The sequence below is a fragment of the Notolepis coatsorum genome (assembly GCF_963971535.1).
Source record: "Notolepis coatsorum genome assembly, chromosome: 3".
Classification (NCBI taxonomy): Eukaryota; Metazoa; Chordata; class Actinopteri; order Aulopiformes; family Paralepididae; genus Notolepis; species Notolepis coatsorum.
The window spans coordinates 130861189-130881436 of NC_140167.1; positions in this window are offsets into that span (position 1 = coordinate 130861189).

A 20248-nucleotide genomic window follows, 5' to 3' on the forward strand; every position below is an offset into this window, starting at 1 on the left:
TGGACGCGGGCAAATACTGCGGCATGGTCATGCTGGACCTACAAAAGGCCTTCGACACTGTCAATCACACCATTCTGATTGTCAAGCTAAAAGCTATTGGTTTTGATAAGTCTATCAGTGAGCTGGATGCAATCCTACCTGGAGGCGAGAGAACAGATGGTGGTGGTAAACGGTACCCTATCCCCCCCCTCCCAGTGAGCTGTGTTGTTCCACAAGGAAGCATACTAGGACCGCTACTGTTCCTAATTTATGCAAATGACATGTCGTCAGCTTGTGACTGCAACTTGTTCCTGTTTGCGGACGACTCAGCCCTGCTGGTCTCTGACAAGAACAAGTTACAGGTTGAAAAAACCCTCAGCTCGGAACTAGGCAAAATCTGCATATGGCTCACTGATAACAAACTATCATTACACATGGGCAAAACAGAGTCCATTCTCTTCGGTTCAAATAACAAACTCAGCAAGACCGACGGCTTCTCAGTTACAGTGGGTGACAATATTGTCACAAGGAAAGATGAAATTACCTACCTGGGTTCCATCCTAGAGGCAAATCTTTCCTGTGACAAAATGGCATCCAATGTAATAAAAAAAAGTCAACCAACGAACTCGATTCTTGTACCGGATCTCCTCTCTAGTAAACAAGAATACCCTGAAGACTCTGGCAGGAGCACTCATTCAAGGGTACTACGACTATGCTTGCACCTCATGGTACCAAAGCACCTCAAAGGCGCTAAAAACAAAATTACAAACATCTCAAAACAAACTGGTCAGACTACTGCTTGACCTTACTCCTAGAACCCACCTCACCCCTGCCCACTTTGACAACCTAGTAGACGACAGAGTACAGCAACTTGCAATGGGCCTGGTCTACAAGATACACTACACGACCAAGGTACCCATGTACATGTCAAAATACTTCCCAAAGGTCAGTGAATACCACAATCACAACACCAGAGGGAGCTCCACAAATCATGTTAAACCCAGATTCGGCTCAAACAAGGGACTAAACACGTTTCGCAATTATGCCACATCAATGTGGAACGCCCTACCCAAAGCTGTAAAGGAATGTGAATCACTACCCACTTTCAAAACCACTCTCAAAGAACACCTACGGGAGACTGCAATTCGAAACTGGCCCCTGTAAATGTCCTAACCCAACCCCCTCCGATGTACAGTAAATGACCAAGTATGGTTTTGTCAATATTCCAATGTACAGTTTTGCTTGTACAGTTGTACAGTGTCCCCCACCCACCCCTCCTACCCAACCCCCCCCCCCACCCCACCCAACCACCTCCAATGTACAGTGTCTCTTCCTGTTTGCGCTCGTGACTTTTCACCTAGATCCCTGATTCGCTCATCCCGACTTGGGATAGCATTGGAAAGCCACACTCATTGGTTACAACCCTGTCTAATAATTTTTGAGATCGCCAAATGATTGATGGAGCTAGAGCGTCGGAAGTCTGGAGTGGTTGTCCAATTATCTAGCGGTCTCAGTCAATGAGTCAACTAAATGTCCCCATTGGAAGGGTGTAGGCGAACAACTTATAAATTGAACCAAAAGAAACAATTCGGACTTTGCAAGAATGTTAATTTATTGGGACTCCATGTCCAAACATTCCGTTATTTGGATAACTGTCATGCCATCATCACCAGGTGGTCAATCAAGCAAGCGGTTAGCTGGTAGCTGGTAGCAGCTTAAGTCTGTAGATAGTAGTACTTGTTTAGCAGTTAGCCAGCAGTAGTAGCATTTAGCGAGTAGTAGTAGCACTTAGCCAGCAGAGTCGATACAGTCAGTAGCATTTAGCATCAGTCAGTAGTCAGATTATTTACCTATACAAAGGAAAGGAAATAAACGGCATCAATTAGTAACTAGATATATGAATCAAAGGATAAATGCGGATATTAACGGCGCATACAATGCAACGTACCGTTGGCCAGTCAGAGTTCGCCCACAGGGCTTTTCTCCTTACAGCCTATGGTCAAGAGTGTCTCTTAAATAGTGCGTCACACAGACGCTGATTCAGTCTCACCTGTCCACATCTCAGTCCCCTGGCGTCCCACAGTTGCAGTAAGTGCCCACTAGGTGGCACCAGATGATAAATAATACTTGTATAATAAGTGCCCCTATAATAATGATAATAATAATAATAATATCTCTATAGGAAGGGCGCTGGATAATTCTCCACCTCCCACCTAGTATTCTGGCCGTAAGGGCTCAGAAAACTACCCAAACCATACAAATGGACTTATATTTAAAGGGAAACAAAAGATACAACTCTCGTTCTATCTACAGTGGTATCTCAACGGCGTCCGTGAAAACTATGTAAGTTATGTCGGCAACGGGCAATTCTCGACGTCCTCAGTTGTGCCAGAAACAGGCAATCCACGACATCCTCAATCGTGCCAGAAACAGGCAATCCTCTGCGTCCTCAATTGCGCCAGAAACAGGCGACTTTCGACGCCCTTCTTTGTGCCAGAAACAGGCGACTTTCGACGTCCTTCATTGTGCCAGAAACAGGCGACTTTCGACGTCCTTCTTTGTGCCAGAAACAGGCGACTTTCAACGTCCTTGATTCAGTCATTGTTCCTCAATTGTGAGAGGGTTTCAGCAACGCCCTCGTGGTTGGCCCTGTGGGCTTCTCCTTCCTGCCCAGCCAGGCATAGTTCATCGGACGTGTTTTGGTGTTCCTTGCCCGTCAATGCATCCCATTTTGCAGGACCGGACCTGCCTGGTGTGGGCTTCCTTCCACTTGAGGCCCCTCTTGAGGTACTTTTGGGCCAGTGTCTTTGGTCTCGCCTCCGTGGCGTTGTGCCTCCCACCTTGACCAAACCGGGTCTGCCTGGTGTAGGCTCCTTTCCACTTGGGGTCCCTCTCGAGGCGCTTTTGGACGAGTGTCCTTGGTCTCGCCTCTGTGGCGTTACGCCTCCCACCTTGACCAGACCGGGTCTGCCTGGTGTAGGCTCCTTTCCACTTGGGGTCCCTCTTGGGGCGTTTTTGGACCAGTGTCTTTGGTTTGGCTTCTGTGGCGTTACGCCTCCCACCTTGACCAGACCGGGCCTGTCTGGTGTAGGCTCAACGCCATGCGAGGTCCCTCCTGAGGCTTTCTCCGTTCTCAGGAGTGCCGACTGTGAGATTCTATGGTCGTTAGGGAGTGATGCTGGTTGCTCCTTCGCTCCAGGCGGGCGGCCACTCTCGGTCAGGTCTACCGCGAGGTGCTTCTTCACTCCGACGGCCTTCGTCCCCATGGCACCAGATCGCCGACTCTCCCCACTCTTTGTGGGACTAAGCGACCTTCCCGGGCGCTGATGAGCAGGTCGATGGTCTCGGGCCGGGGTCAGTTCTCCTGGCTGGACACGTGGGAAGAACAGCTCCAGCTGCTCAGAGTCCACCACTCGGTCCACCTTGGCAATGTCCTCAAGGCCATAGCAGAGCATCTCATGGCACCTTGAGGTCCCCTTCGGGGTCCATACCTTGATCGCCACCACATACCTCTTGGTCTTGACTTTGACTGCCATCTTCCCAACACCGTACACGACCAGTGTGATTGGCTCGCCGGTCAGCCCGAGTCTCTTGGCGGCTCTGTGAGTGATATAGTTGGTGTCGGAGGCGAGGTCCATCAACGCTCCAACACAGTCTCCTCCTCTTGTTGTGACATCCATGAGCATCATGAGGACTGGGTATTCTTTTATGCCGCTTTTGTCCAACAGGCTCTTGCTGGCGCACACTTTGGAGGTCGTTTTGTTCGTGAAGGCCTTTTTGAATGCTTCCATTTGGAGCGCAAACCCAGCGATGACTTCCTCCTGCTTCTCTGTCAGGCCTTGGGGTCCTCTCCTAGCTCGTGGCTCCTCGGTTGCTTCACTCCTCCCTTGTGTCTTGGGGCAGAGGAGGAAATGATGCACGACAGGGCCGTCCTCTTCCGCACACTCTTCCTCTTGGCAGAAGAATCTCTCCATGCACCCGCCGTCAACCCCGTGATAATTGGCACACATCCCTGCCTTTTTCACCTGGGCTCTCTTCTCCGTCAATGAAGCCTTCTTGAAGGCCGGGCAGAAATAAAGTCTCCCTCCATGTGCTTTGTCTCCACACATGGTGCACGGGTCCCTCTGGGACTCCCTCCTGACATCACTCACTGTTGTTCTGGTGAATGACTGTCTTTCACTACCTCTGTTGCTCAGCATCTCACGCTGGGTTGGTCTATCGCCAGCGTGGGTGGTTCCGATCTCCAGCTGTGCTAGCCTCTCGAGGATCCTTTCCTGTCCTTTCAGGAATGACAAGAGCCTGTCGAAGTAGCTTCTGGGCGTGACGCCATTTGCGGGGTCACGCTCATAGGAGATCCACTTCTCTCTCATGCCTATAGGCAGCTTCCTCTCTATGGCGGCGACAGTTAAGTGGTTCTTGATAACATCCTCCATTCCAAGGTCCTTCAGGTCATACAGTGCGGTTTCCACTGCCTGGACCAGGTCTATCATCGGCCTAGGCTGGTTGCTTCGCACTGCAGGCACTTCTTCCAGGTCCTTGAGGATCAGGCTTGCGGTCACGCTCCTGTCCCCAAAGCGGTTGTCTAGGAGCCTGAAGATGTCATCCGCGGTTCTGCAGCGATTTAGCCCAAGCTTCTTCCTCAGGGGCTCTTCCACACTGTCCAGTAGGTGATACAGTTTACACACTGGTAAACCTGTGGGTTCTGCCAGCGCCTGGAGGTCCTCCCAGTTATCCCGCCAGTGCCAATAGGTCCTTCTGTCCCCACATAATTTGGGTAGATTGATGGCGGCGAGCTTGATCCTAGGTCGGGCCCCCTGGTGGTCTCTGTGGTGAGCGAGACCTTCCTGCGTTGCGCCCTTATCACCTGGTGGCGTGGCGCGGTCACCTCGTGACTGAGGCATGTCAGTGGGGTTGGCATGAATATAGATGGTGACGGATGAACTGAAACGGGGTTCCCTGCCGAGTTGTCTTACCCGTGGGGGTGATTGCCTTCCAACATGATGGAGAGGCCCACTTCCTGCGGTCCCTACTCCATACTGGAGATGGACGGCGTTGGAGGCCTCCTCATGGCTGCCGGGAGGCAAGGGAGGGCTTCCATAAGCGCCCTCTGCTTGACCGCTGTTACACTGGGGAGGTGAATGGGCATGAGCGACAGCACCTTTATCGTCAGCGGACGGGGAGGGGCCAGCTTCAGTGGCATGTTGAGGAGCGTCCCTGGCGACGCCAGGTGGGCTGGTCACGTCACCGCCCCTTTCAATGTTGTGTGTCCTTTCCTCCTCTTCATCCTCATAAGCACTTCCAATGTCACCCTTTCCACCAGGCTCTAGGAGGGTCGACCATCTGTCCATTAGTGCTGCTCTTTCCTCGTCTAGGTGCCTGTACCGCTTCCCCAATTCAGCTATGTTGGGAGTTGGAAGAAAGTATCTCCACTCTCTCACCATCTGTTCGAAGGCGTTGAGTCTCCTCTCCAATTTGTTCCCCTCCAACGCTCTCTCGTTTTTGGGTGCCCATTGGGTGCTGAGTCTTTTTGTCTCTTCCAAGGCCTCCTCGAACTCCAGTTCAAGGGGGCCTAACTCTGGCTGAACGAAGCGGGACCATACCTCCGAGAAGATCTTCTTCTCCAGTGCCGCTTTCCTCTGCTTGCTCGCGTCTTTCTTTGCTGTGGCGTCGGCTATCACGGTAGCATGTGCGGCTCCGTCGGCCTCCTCCAATGCTCCAACATAGTCTCCCGTCGTGTCAACGAGCTTAGCAAACTCTACTTGAAGAGCTTTCTTGTCGTTGACCAGCTCCGCGGGCGATGCGGTGTCAACATTGTCAGCTACCTGGTTGGCTTTCCTTGTGAAAGCTGTCTGCGCCGCAGTACGCCTCTTCTTTAGCTCTTCCACGTCTACACCCTCCATCTTGTCCCAGTCAGCCGTTGCCCCAACTGGAGCTCCTTTTGCGGCTAAGTCACTGGTCGCAGGCAGTAGTAACGAATGGAGTCAACAGTCAGAAGCACAGTTGTACAGTTGGCGTGTAGCAGTATGATTACAATGACACTGTCCCCAGCAGGGGTTAATGACGGGACCATATGGTGGGTCAAACGTAGCTTCGCTTAACTCACTTGAAACCTGAGGTACAGTCCACAATGTGAGTGAGCAAGTAGGAAAGAGTTGGTGAGCACCGTTACAGCTCTTGGTTAATTCATCAATAGTACAGTTCACGACGTGAAGGAGCAATTCGAAAACGGTCGGATGAAACGTAGTTACTTTAGGTCAGTTCATCAATAGTACCGTTCACGACATGAAGAGGTGATTCAAAGTTACTATCTCGTAGTGGTACTTTGAAGCATAGCCAAGGCATAGGTGTTTCCAAGATAATATTCATGGCGTTTGGAGCAATAATATAATTGCTTGGTTCAACACAGCCAAGGCATAGGTGTGTCAATGATAATGTTCACTTAGCTAGCATTGGATGGCTAGCAGCGTTAGCATTGGTCGGCTAGCAGCATTAGCATTGGTCGGCTAACAGCATTAGCATTGGTTGGCTAGCAGTGTTAGCATTGGTTGGCTAACAGCATTAGCATTGGTTGGCTAGCAGTGTTAACATTGGTTGGCTAACAGCATTAGCATTGGTTAGCTAGCAGTGTTAGCATTGGTTGGCTAACAGCATTAGCATTGGTTGGCTAGCAGTGTTAGCATTGGTTGGCTAACAGCATTAGCATTGGTTGGCTAGCAGTGTTAGCATTGGTTGGCTAACAGCATTAGCATTGGTTGGTTAATGGCTAGCAGCGTTAGCATTTGGTTGGCTAGCGGTCTTAGCAGTTAGCATTTTGGATGGCTAGCGGTGTTAGCAGTTAGCATTGGATGGAATTCGGCGACTCCACCACTTCAAGCAGTCAGCATGTGGGCGGAATACGGCGATTCCAACCCAGTAAGCAATCAACATCAACGTTATCACTTCCCTTGAGCTGACTGCGTCCTCTCGATGTGCCCCGTCGTGTGTATCCACTCCGTCCTGGTTCCAGCTTGACGCTGAGATGGTATCTCACGCGGGCACTTGCTTCTGTGTTCCGTCCGTCCCGTCTCATAGCGGGGCGCGTACGGTAAATAATTGTCCAATTATCTAGCGGTCTCAGTCAATGAGTCAACTAAATGTCCCCATTGGAAGGGTGTAGGCGAACGACATATAAATTGAACCAAAAGAAACAATTCGGACTTTGCAAAGAATGTTCATTTATTGGGACTCCATGTCCAAACATTCCATTATTTGGATAACTGTCATGCCATCATCACCAGGTGGTCAATCAAGCAAGCGGTTAGCTGGTAGCTGGTAGCAGCTTAACTCTGTAGATAGTAGTACTTGTTTAGCAGTTAGCCAGCAGTAGTAGCATTTAGCCAGTAGTAGTAGCACTTAGCCAGCAGAGTCGATACAGTCAGTAGCATTTAGCATCGGTCAGTAGTCAGATTATTTACCTATACAAAGGAAAGGAAATAAATGGCATCAATTAGTAACTAGATATATGAATCAAAGGATAAATGCGGATATTAACGGCGCATACAATGCAACATACCATTGGCCAGTCAGAGTTCTCCCACAGGGCTTTTCACCTTACAGCCTATGGTCAAGAGTGTCTCTTAAATAGTGCGTCACACAGACGCTGATTCAGTCTCACCTGTCCACATCTCAGTCCACTGGCGTCCCACAGTTGCAGTAAGCGCCCACTAGGTGGCACCAGATGATAAATAATACTTGTATAATAAGTGCCCCTATAATAATGATAATAATAATAATATCTCTGTAGGAGATAATTCTCTGGATAATTCTCCAGTGGTATTTGAAAAAATAAAAAGTCTGCCGTGTACTTCGGCGCACGCCTCACATATCGGCATGTAACTCGAGAACCGCTGAATGGATGTCACCTGAAACGGCAATCGACAGGCAACAAATAGGTCTTTATGAAAAGGAGTCTTGTAACTTGTGGGAAAAAGCTGTCCCTGAACCTGCTGGTTATTGTGCAAATGCTCCGGTAAGGTAGCAGAGTAAAAAGTGTGTGACTGGAGTGACTGTGGTCTCTGAGAATGTTCCAGGTTTTCCTTCTGCACCTCTGTGTAGAGGTCGTCCATGCCTGGCAGCTCAGTCCTGGTGATGTTGTGCTGACTTCACCACCTTTTGCAAAGCCTTGTGGTCAGTGGCTGAGTAGTTGCCATACCAGGCAGTGATGCACTGATGCAGCTAGTCAGGATACTCTCTATAGTGCACCGGTCAAAGTTGCAGAGTATCCTGGAGTCCATGCTGAATCTCCTCAGCCTATGGAGGAAGAAGAGCCGTTGTCTCGCTGTCTTGACTAATCTTTCCTGTGACAAAATGGCATCCAATGTAATAAAAAAAGTCAACCAACGAACTCGATTCTTGTACCGGATCTCCTCTCTGGTAAACAAGAATACCCTGAACACTCTGGCAGGAGCACTAATTCAAGGGTACTACGACTATGCTTACACCTCATGGTACCAAAGCACCTCAAAGGCGCTAAAAACAAAATTACAAACATCTCAAAACAAACTGGTCAGACTACTGCTTGACCTTACTCCTAGAACCCACCTCACCCCTGCCCACTTTGACAACCTAGGATGGCTTAGAGTAGACGACAGAGTACAGCAACTTGCAATGGGCCTGGTCTACAAGATACACTACATGACTAAGGTACCCATGTACATGTCAAAATATTTCCCAAAGGTCAGTGAATACCACGATCACAACACCAGAGGGAGCTCCACAAATCATGTTAAACCCAGATTCGGCTCATACAAGGGACTAAACACGTTTCGCAATTATGCCACATCAATGTGGAACGCCCTACCCAAAGCTGTAAAGGAATGTGAATCACTACCCACTTTCAAAAACACTCTCAAAGAACACCTACGGGAGACTGCAATTCGAAACTGGCCCAGGTAAATGTCCTAACCCAACCCCCTCCAATGTACAGTAAATGACCAAGTATGGTTGTCAAGGTTCCAAGATGGCGGCGTAGAGGAAGGACGTAGTGGAACGGGCTCCTACACAAAAAACCTGAAAAAACCTGATGTATCGAACATACTCCGCCTAACCTAAGTTTATGTCACCCACGCTTATTAAGCACATAATCAACAAAGAAATGCCACCCAAAAGGACCGAACCGAGCAGGAAGACGGTGACATCGCCCGGCGTTAGCACTAGTGCTAGTCTGTGACCGCAAGGAGCTAACTCACCAGCTAACGTAGAAGCTAATGCAGCTAACGTCGAAGTTAACGATGAAACACCGCCGACATGGTTTATTGGGGAACTGGAGAAAGTATTCGACAGAATTCAAGCCATGATGGAACTTAAGATGAACTCTCTAAGCATCTCGGTGGAAAGACTTATCAATGACAACCAGGCACTGGGGCAACGAGTTAAGGAAATGGAGGGAGTGCAAGCTAGCTTTGGTGATAGCCTCGACTCCCTACACCAAGACCTCAGCGATCATAGGAAAGACACAGAGGAGGAGATCTGCGGTCTGAGGGAAAAGCTGGACGACTTGGAAAACAGAGGGAGAAGAAGGAATCTGCGACTGGTGGGATTCCCAGAAGGTGTGGAGGGGAAAAGCTCTATCGATTTCCTACAAGAATGGCTCCCCAACATACTGGATCTGGACACCGGGCAACCCATTGAGATAGAGCGGGCTCACCGTACGCTCCAACGCCGTCCCGAAGAAGGCAGCCTCCCCCGAGCCATAGTGATCCAGCTACTCTGTTTCACCGATGTGACGAGAATCCTGGACGCGGCGTGGAAAAAGAAATCACTGGCATACGGTAATTCTACTATCATGATCTTCAAGGATATGTCCACGGCCCTCTACAAGAAGAGAAAAGCCTTCATGCTGTTGAAGAAGAAGCTACACGAGAACAACGTATCCTTCAGGCTACTCCATCCCACTAACTTGAGCGTGGAGCTGCCGGAGGGCAGACGCACCTAACTCACCGGGGTCGGCGGAGACGTATTTGAGTAAGCACCACCCGGCTATGCTGAAGTGATCCAGCGGTCTTCACTCGACCAGAAAGGAGCGGTAAATAAAGAAACATACCAGGCAATAAGCCTCATACTCTAATAACTTTTTGAAATGTTAACCGCCGGGTAATACGTGTCGTTATTGGCGACACTGGACTTGAGTTGTTTAGGCCTCGCGGGACCTTTGGATGTGAGTTCATATTACTACGTTTAATTTCAAGATGGTTATGTGCTAATGGGTATATGTAGGTGTACATGTTTATTTATATATGTGTGCACATTACATTTATGCATTTTAAGCGTTGATATTACCCCTGAAAAAAAAAAGAAGGGTGTATATATATATACATGTTTTGAAATGCTTAAAGGAGATGTTCGTACCCACACCTTTAATTACTTAACCTAAACCTAGTAGGGAGCCCGGCTCCGCTTGGTAGGATAGGGTATGGTACTACGCAAGATTACGGGAGGATATATAGGCCAGGGTATTTTTTTATGGGAAGGGGGGGTGTTCTGAAGGGTCCAGATTAATACTGAAAGTCTGCGTTTATTATTTTGTATAACTTGTATATTGTTTATATATATAAGCTATATACCTTTAAGCCATCCGTTTGCACCATAGTATTATTCGCTCGCCTCATTGGGCACCGCCCTTGACATTGGAGGCGCCAGCAGACGAGCCCCTCAGACAGAGTTCAAAGACGTGTCCGGGCAAGTTCAGACATGCCCATAGCAGGCGCATTGATTCCGGACAGGTAAATCGGCTGCGCTCTAGAAATCAGTCTGAGTATATATATTGTAGATGGTGCAAGCAGCCGTGGGAGCAGTAACCTAACAGCAGTGGAAGTAACGAGTCGGCAGTATCAGAACAGGAGAAGCAGCAGAGCGAGATTCTAATACGTTCGGTACAGTTGTACACAGACCTACCAGCGGTGTATCGTTACGGATAGCTAGTAGCTACTTAGATACGACCATAATATTGTAGAGCCATTATTGGCGCAGTATAGTGACTTGTGTAAGCGAAGTAACGTGGAGAAACGTATAGTTAAAACCATCGGCGTTTGGATCTAACTACTCCCTGAAGACCGTCATCGGGCTAGCTTCCAGTACAAATGAAGCTAGCTAGCTACCATCTATGCCATCGGGCTTTGGATTAAGAGCTATTAACCCTGCCATCGGGCGCTAGGATTACAAGGACCAGTTCCGTACGAGACCCCTTTTCTTCAGTGACCACAGGATTATCCGACCATTCTTCAATTCCTCCGGAGATTACAACTCCAGAGAGGGAAATCATCGTCTCCAGCTACCCCCCTTGCTTTGCCCTGTATCACCTCCTCTCACTCCCTGCAGAGCTCCGGTCGAGTATTCTTAACCTAGGAAATATTCATTCCCCCTGACTTTGATACTCTGACATTCTACTATTAAAAGAGCAACGTGATAATTCAGTTGTATATTGATATGACGATTAAAATACTGTAAACTTGATATCCTTGTCCCCGTGCCGTCAATTGAGTGTCTGCCATATTTATCTAACTGTACTGTCTGGCAAGTAATAATATTTAGTAGTGGTTTAATCTAAACAATCTTTAATACAGTCCGGGTTGTGTAGCCCCTCAGCTACAGGGGGTATTAAGGGGAAAAGGGAGGGGTTCAGACAGGACTGTTTTTGTGAATTGGTTTATAATGTTTACACATCTAGGTATTGTATACCATGTTTTCAGATATCCCAGTGTCCTATTAACCAGCTATACCAACCACATGGGTGAATGACATACTCGTTTCTGAGTTGGAATATTAATGGTCTTAACCGGCAAGTTAAACGCCGTAAAGTCCTTAGCTTCATCAGAAGACATCAAATAGACATGGCCTTCCTGCAAGAGTCTCACTTGGATGACGCAGAGAACAGTAAACTGGGGAAACAATGGCAAGGTCAAATATTTTTCTCCTCATTTACATCTTCAGCAAGGGGGGTGGCTATTCTGGTAAGAAAAGGGATCCCCTTCCAACCAAACCTAGCTGAAAAGGATAAAGGGGGAAGATATATTTTAGTCAGGGGATATATGGGAGACCTGGTCACTATGCTGAATGTATATGGTACGAACCACGATGACCCTAACTTCTATGTGAACCTTTTTCTTAAAGTGACATGCACCCCTTCAGAACTTATAATTGGTGGTGACTTTAACCTGGTATTAGACCCTGCTATGGACAGATCCTCCCCTACCCCTAAACCTTTAACCTCAGTGGCCAAGGCTCTTAAAAAAGAACTTAGGGATCTTAATTTGTTGGATATATGGAGGGAGGGGCATGCATCTCAAAGGGAATATAGCTTCTACTCACACATGCACAACAGCTACTCTAGGATTGATACGTTCTTTATACATACAGCAAAACTCCATCTTGTTTCGTCCTGCGAATACTTAGCCATGACACACTCAGATCACGCCCCCCTTTTGATTAAAATAGCCTTAAGCTACTTGTAGGAGCCAAATCCTATGATGATAAATTGTATCTTTATTGCCCCCTTAGAAATATATTTTATTTATAGGTTTTGTTTCAGATTTTTATCATCAATTACTAACGTCCTCGTATGAAACCCTCCAACTAGACTCTGTCTGGAGGAGGGATATACCAGACCTGGAAAGTGACTTTGATTGGCAAGGAGCCTGGGCAAATGTCAGACTTACATCAAGGAACCCGGACCATCAACAAATCAATCTTAACTATATTCACAGGACATACTTGACTCCTATAAGACTGAACAGAATGGGTCTTAAACAAGACTCCAAATGCTCCCAATGTACAAATGGGGACGAAGGGACATTTATGCACATGTATTGGGACTGCCCACCAGTCTGGAAAGATGTGACCCAACAATTATCAAAACTCGTATCTTGGAATATACCTGTACACCCCTCTGTATTACTATTGAATGATGTTTTTGAGTTTGCAGTAAATCCACAGCTAAAGAGATTGGTTTTATCGGGTATCACAGTAGCTAAAAAGCTGATCGCATCACGCTGGTTTCAACCGGAAAAAATGTGCCGGAAAGTTTGGTCTCTTACATATCTCGATGTGATTTATCAAGAAATATCTACAGCAAGAATTCTGGGTCTCAATGAATCCAAAATGTCAATGTGGTTAGAAGTGGTGGAGAGAATAAAAGCTAGCTTATAATGGTAGTGTCTGGTTAGGAGCGAGGGATAATGGAGGTACTATCCAAAGAGGGGTCCGGGAGGGGGGGGTTCGAGCTGGAGCATATGTGTGTAGGTTTTTAGATAACAGGTATTAGGGGTATATCCTGTATAAGACATTGGTATAAATGGTAATTTCGTTGGATATACACTGTATATTAATGCTTGTGTATCTTATCGTGTGTTGTCATGTTTGTTTATGTGTGTTTAAAAAAATATATATATATATATATATTTTATTATGGTAATCGTGCTTTGTGTTTATTAATATTTGTCAATGAATTCCAAGATGGAGACTTACCTGGTCAACTCCCCTTTTTTCCCATGTTCCCCCTAACCACTCCTATAACATGGCAGGTAATTTAGAGTTCATGCAGGCCCAGGTGGAGCGGTACTATATAGTTTTTGACCGCACTCAATTCGCACTCAATTCGCACTCAATTCGCATTTGATTGACAGTTTAAGTTCATTTACATACCCTTTTTGTTTGTTTTATAGTGGTAGGCAGCTATTGGGGCTGTTGTGACTCGCTTCCCAATAAATCTTGTTTGTTTTGAAAGTACATTGGACCAGCGTCATCTTTTCTTTTTGGATTGCAATTCGGAGCGTGTCGGACTAACAACGCATTACCTGGAGCCTCAAGGCAACTGTGGTTCGTATGATTGCCTTTACATTGTCAAAAACTACCGCTGACAAAGCCGACGGACAACTTCTAAGTGCAACAAGGAAGGAGGTAAAGTAAAGAGTGGATGTTCGTTTTGGATCGAAGACGTTGCGTCTGAGTGGAGTGGATGTGATGAACATAAACGGCGCGGCCGTCTTTATTGTTTGAAGGTGTCTTGTGCTGGTGAAGAGGAAAATATAATACGGACTCTGTCTCTGTGGTTGACAGTGATACGGACTCTGTCTCTGTGTGGCTGACAGCGGGTCAGTGTGTGCGTTTGAGAGTGAATGACGTCACGCGCAGCATTTGCCAAGTGCGCTGTTTCCCACGCCCTAGCTGCTTCATTCATAAAACACTGTTCTGTTTTAAATGCATACAACGCCGCTGCTCATCTGAATTAAGAGGTTTTCGTTAGCTGCCCACATTATGGCGGAAATGGAGAGTGGTATTTTTGAGGATCCTTTACAAAAATTAAAAGGATCAAGAAGTGCAAAACTGGGTGCACTTACTAAAAAAAGGAATGAAATCACTGAACTTATGGGAAATCATGGAAATGTGGAATTGGTTCACACAAAAATGACAGATTTCTCCAAGTTGTGTGGCGAGTTACATGAACTCAATACAGCTGTAAAGGGTTTGCTAACCAAAATATCCATAGAGGAAACAGAAGAGGACCAAGCAGAATGGTACGAGCCTAAAGCAGCATCACTGCATGCATTTGCTGCCCATGTTCAAACGTGGACTGAAGCGGCACAACCACATATTGAATATGATAAAGGTGAAGAAGAGATCCACCCAAAGGACAGCGTTTCAAACACCTCTTCAAGGCGTTCAAGGAGGTCATCAAAAAGTAGTAGGCACTCTGATTACTCCTCTACATCCTCAACCCGACTCAAACTACAAGCTGAGAAGGCAGTTTTACTGATCAAAGCAGAAGCATTAATAAAGAAACAAGCACTGGACAAGGAGGAGGCTGAACTAAAGGAGAGGAGCGACAAGGAGGATGCTGAACTAAAGGGGAGGAGCCGTAAGGAGGAGGCTGAACTAAAGGCCAAAAGGGAGCAGTTGGAACTGCAAACTGAAATACAAGCCACCAGTGCTAAACTGAATGTTTTCACAGAAAACATCAGAATAGTATAACTGAAGTACTGGTGAAACAGCAAAGACTATCATCCTTACCACCTCTCAGCATACCCACGTTTAAAGGGGATCCATTAGAATACAGGTTCTTTATACGTGCATTCGAGCATGGTATTGAGGATAGAACTGAAAACTGCAAGGACAGACTGTATTTCCTGGAGCAGTTTACCATGGGGCAACCCCAAGAAGTGGTATGGAGCTGCCAACATATGGACGCCGCAATAGGATACACGGAGGCCAAAAGGCTCCTAAAAATGTATTATGGCAACGAGTACCAGATTGCAACAGCTCACATTGATAAAGCCCTCAACTGGCCAGCAGTCAAAGCTGAAGATGCTGAAGCCCTACAAGCATATTCAGTTTTTCTAACTGGATGCTGTAAAACGATGGACAGCATTGAGTACATGGAGGAGATGGATAATCCAACCACAATGAGAGCCATTCTCTCTAAATTGCCATACAAAATGAAAGAGAGGTGGAGAGGCTTGGCATGTGACCTACAAGAGAAAAGTGGACGGAGAGCTAGATTTAATGATCTAGTTAATTTCATTGATCACCAAGCTAGAATCATGTCACATCCTTTGTTTGGGAACCTAAAGGAAATACCCACCTCTTCAGGAAGAACATCAGGACCACTTCCATATCGACCAAGTACACCAAGGGAGAGGAAGAGTGGTTTTACTACCAGCGTCTCACCCGTTAAGAGAGTTACCGGAAGGCCCTCACCAGCCGCCCTCAAGCCATGTTTGTCAGGGAGAGAACAGTTTGGACCTTTGCAGAGAACTGGACAAGAAGCCACAAAAGGAAAAGTTGGATTTCTTGAAAAGCAAAGGAGTGTGCTTTGGCTGTCTGTCATATGGACACATGAGCAAGGGATGCACACAGAAAGTGACTTGTCGAGTGTGTTCACTTAGGCACCCTACCATACTCCACATACATAAACAGGTCGACGGTGGTAAAGAAAATAAAAATAGGGAACAGACTGTTACCAGTGCATTTATAACTGGAGACGGCGAGACCCACACAGGGGCCGGGGAGCCTGACTGCATGTTATCCATAGTGCCAGTGAGGGTAAAAATGAAGAAGGGTAATCGCATGATACAAATGTATGCCTTTCTGGACTCAGGAAGCACCGGAACCTTCTGTACAGAAGCTCTTCTCCGAGACCTCAAGGTTTCAGGAAGAAGTACAGACATCCTTCTCAAAACCATGAGTAAAGAGGAAGTCGTCAGTACCTCCGTGGTCTTTGGAATGGAGGTATGTGGCATGGACGACAACACACTAGTGGAACTCCCCGCTGTCTACACGCAGAAGAAAATACCTGTGACCAAAGACCATATTCCCACTCAGGAATACGTGGATCAGTGGCCAAATTTGCAGCAGGTACATCTCCGTCACATTGATGCTGACATTGGCCTGTTAATCGGAACCAATGTACCAAAGGCCATGGAACCATGGATTGTTATCAACAGCCAGAGAGATGGTCCATACGCCGTTAAAACAATGTTGGGTTGGACCGCCAATGGACCCCTAAAAAAAGGTTCTGTCTCCCCCTGTGGACAGTCGACTGTAATGGCACACAGAATTTCGGTTGTACAGCTAGATGAGATTCTGCAGCAACAAATCAAGTATGATTTCCCCGAACGACAGAGGGAGGAGCAGCTTGAAATGTCTAGAGAGGACCACGTCTTCATAGAGCTTGTCTCCCAGTCAGCCAAACTGGTGGATGGCCACTATAACATAGGCCTACCACTTAGGAAGGAGGATGCTGAATTCCCCAATAATCGCTGTGTGGCACAACAGCGGGCCCTCGGCCTGAAAAGGAAACTTAGCAAGTCTCCTCAGTTACATAGGGACTACGTCAAGTTCATGGCCGACATCCTGGATAAAGGCTATGCCATAAAAGTGGAAAAAGGCTCACAGGACAGCAGCAAAAGGACTTGGTATATCCCGCACCATGGAGTTTACCACCCCAAGAAAAAGAAGCTAAGGGTGGTATTTGACTGTGGTGCTTCTTACCAAGGAACCTCACTGAACGCCCAGCTTTTACAAGGCCCAGACTTGACAAACAGTCTCATTGGCGTTTTATCCAGATTCCGGCAGGAACCCGTAGCCTTTATAGCAGACATTGAAGCCATGTTCTACCAGGTTAAAGTCCCAGACAATGATTCAGACCTGATGAGGTTTCTTTGGTGGCCAAACGGAGATCTGGATGGAGAGCTTGAAGAGTACAGGATGGTAGTGCACATCTTTGGAGCCACATCCTCGCCAAGCTGTGCCAGTTACGCTCTGAAGCAGTGTGCAAAGGACCATAGAGAAGACTTCACACCAGAAGTCATACACACAGTGCTGAGGAATTTTTACGTAGACGACTGTCTAAAGTCAGTGGCAACGGAGGATCAAGCTCTGACGCTTGCTCAAGACCTCACAGCCTTGTGTGCAAAAGGAGGCTTCAAACTAAACAAGTGGGTCAGCAACAGTCGCGTTGTTATAGCCTCAATTCCTGAAGAGGAGAGAGCTAAGGAAATAAAATACCTTGATTTGGATCAGGACGTGTTGCCAGTCGAAAGGGCACTCGGTATCCAGTGGTGCATTGAATCAGACTCACTGCAGTTCAAGATAGCCATCCAAGACAGACCACTTACTAGAAGGGGTATCCTTTCTATGGTTAGTTCCGTCTACGACCCCCTGGGAGTTCTGGCACCCGTCATCCTTCCGGCAAAGCAGTTACTGCAAGAGCTAAGCAGGATGAAGCTTGGGTGGGACGAAAGCATTCCAGTGGTCCTTGCTCAGAAATGGCACCACTGGTTAATGGATCTACACCATCTATCAGACTACAAGGTCAAGAGATGCATCAAACCCCAGGGTTTTGGAAACGTGGTTTCAGCTCAGCTCCATCACTTTTCCGATGCATGCGAGAATGGTTATGGCACTGTTACCTACCTGTTGTTGGAAAACATTGAACATCAAATCCACTGTTCCTTCATCATGGGTAAGGCCCGGGTCGCACCACTGAAGTCAGTCACCATACCACGAATGGAACTAACGGCAGCTACAGTAGCCGCTCGTATGGACAAGATGATGCAAGCTGAACTGGAAGTCCCACTTGGGAGCTCCGTATTCTGGACAGATAGCACATCAGTGTTGAAATACATTAAGAATGAAACTACCAGATTTCACACTTTCGTTGCGAATAGAGTCACAGCCATCCGAGCAGCTTCTGAGGTTTCCCAATGGAGACATATAAGTACTGCACTGAATCCTGCCTATTGTGCATCAAGAGGCATCTCAACAAGCATGTTCCTAAAAAATAGAACATGGATCTCAGGGCCAGGCTTCTTAATGCAGCCAGAGATTAACTGGCCAGACATGCCAGATCAAGCCCTTGCTGCAGATGATCCAGAGGTCAAGAGAGCTGCAGTTGTGAATACTACATCTGTAAAGCAGGACCTGGAAACTGTTAGCAGGCTCATCTTTCACTATTCCGAGTGGCACAGACTCAAAAAAGCAATTGCCTGGATGCTCAAGATCAAAGATGCACTAAAACAAAAGTGTGAGAAAAGAGCAATGGAAAAAACAGCCAAAGTGGATGAGAAAAATGAGAAAATAAGGAAAGATGAACTCAAAAATCAGAAGGGAGAATCGAACCAAGGATCACTCTCTGTAAAGGAACTCCAGCAATCAGAAGTGGAAATCATAAAGTTTTGCCAGCAAAGAGCCTTTCCAGAAGAGATTATGGCACTGAGAAGGGGTTCCACTGTGAAAAGTAGCAGCCATCTTCATAAACTGTGTCCAGTTCTTCAGGACGACGTGTTGAGAGTAGGGGGAAGATTAAGCAGGTCAGCCATGCCAGCACAAGCTAAACACCCTGCTATTCTGCCTAAGGACCATCACGTTACCCAACTCATCATCAGGCAGATACATGAGGATACTGGACACGGTGGAAGGAATTATCTTTTTTCTCGTCTCAGGCAACAGTACGGGTCCCATGTGCTAATGCAGCCATACGGAAGTTAATAGCTAAGTGTGTCACCTGCAGAAGATTGAGTGGAAGTAAAGGTGAGCAGCACATGGCAGATCTGCCTATGGAGAGAGTCACCCCAGATGAACCACCTTTCACCAATGTTGGTGTCGATTACTTTGGACCGTTTGTGACCAAGTGTGGTAGAAAAACCGTTAAACATGTCTTTACATGTCTAAACATACGAGCGGTGCATCTGGAAGTGGCACATTCATTGGACACACACTCATATTCATATTCATTGTATAAATGCCATCCGAAGGTTCACTGCTAGGAGAGGTCAAGTCAAGTTCATGCGCTCCGATAATGGAACCAACCTAGTTAGAGCAGAGCGGGAACTTAGAGAGGCCATCCAGGGCCTTGACGAGGTCCACATTAAAGACACTCTGCTTAAAAAGGGCATCACATGGGTTTTTAACCCCCCTTCCGGTTCCCACCATGGTGGTGTTTGGGAGAGACAAATCCGGACAGTCAGAAGGGTCCTCAGCGCTATTCTACAGCAACAGACACTTGATGAAGAGAGTCTGCAGACCGTGTTACCGACGTACGTGGGTTGGTCATTATCAATATTACTGTATTTGGAAGACCATGTGAACATCAGATTAGTATCATGAGTATGGGTTATGTTATTCTTGGTTGTGTGATGTGTCATCTTTTAATTCTGTTTCTTTTCTCTTTTCCCAGATACCACTCATCCTCCTGATTGAGCTGATTGCACCTGCTTGATTACACCTGTGGGCAGTCAGTTGGATGAGTAGATATAACCTGGAAAATGGCACACACACGGGGCCCTCATTTTGGAAGTCACTGCCACGTCTCAGAGTGGAGTGAGGAGGCTGCCTTCTCGCCTAGCTGTTGCATGAAGCAATACTGTGTGGCTTGGTGCCATTTATCGCATGAGTGTGGATTAATCCCCATAGCTGTGGTGTCCTAGGATGGGCACGTGGTTGTGTTAGTTATTAAGTGTTTGTTTGTATTATATGTATGTCTTGTTTGTCCTCCCCTACCTTTTTCCCTGTGCACCATGGAGGAGGTTTAAATCCCTACCTCCATTCAATATATAATTTACTATTTGGAAAACGTCTTGTGTTGTGTCTTTTTTACCTACCTGGGACATTGTTTTGAACGCATTTACTGAGAGAGGCTGCTTTTGCTCATGTGCAGCCAGCTCCAGTTGTTATTCTGTGTGGTCCTTAGACCTTCGTACATGACATGGGGGCTCGTTAGTTTGCGCAATTGTATGGT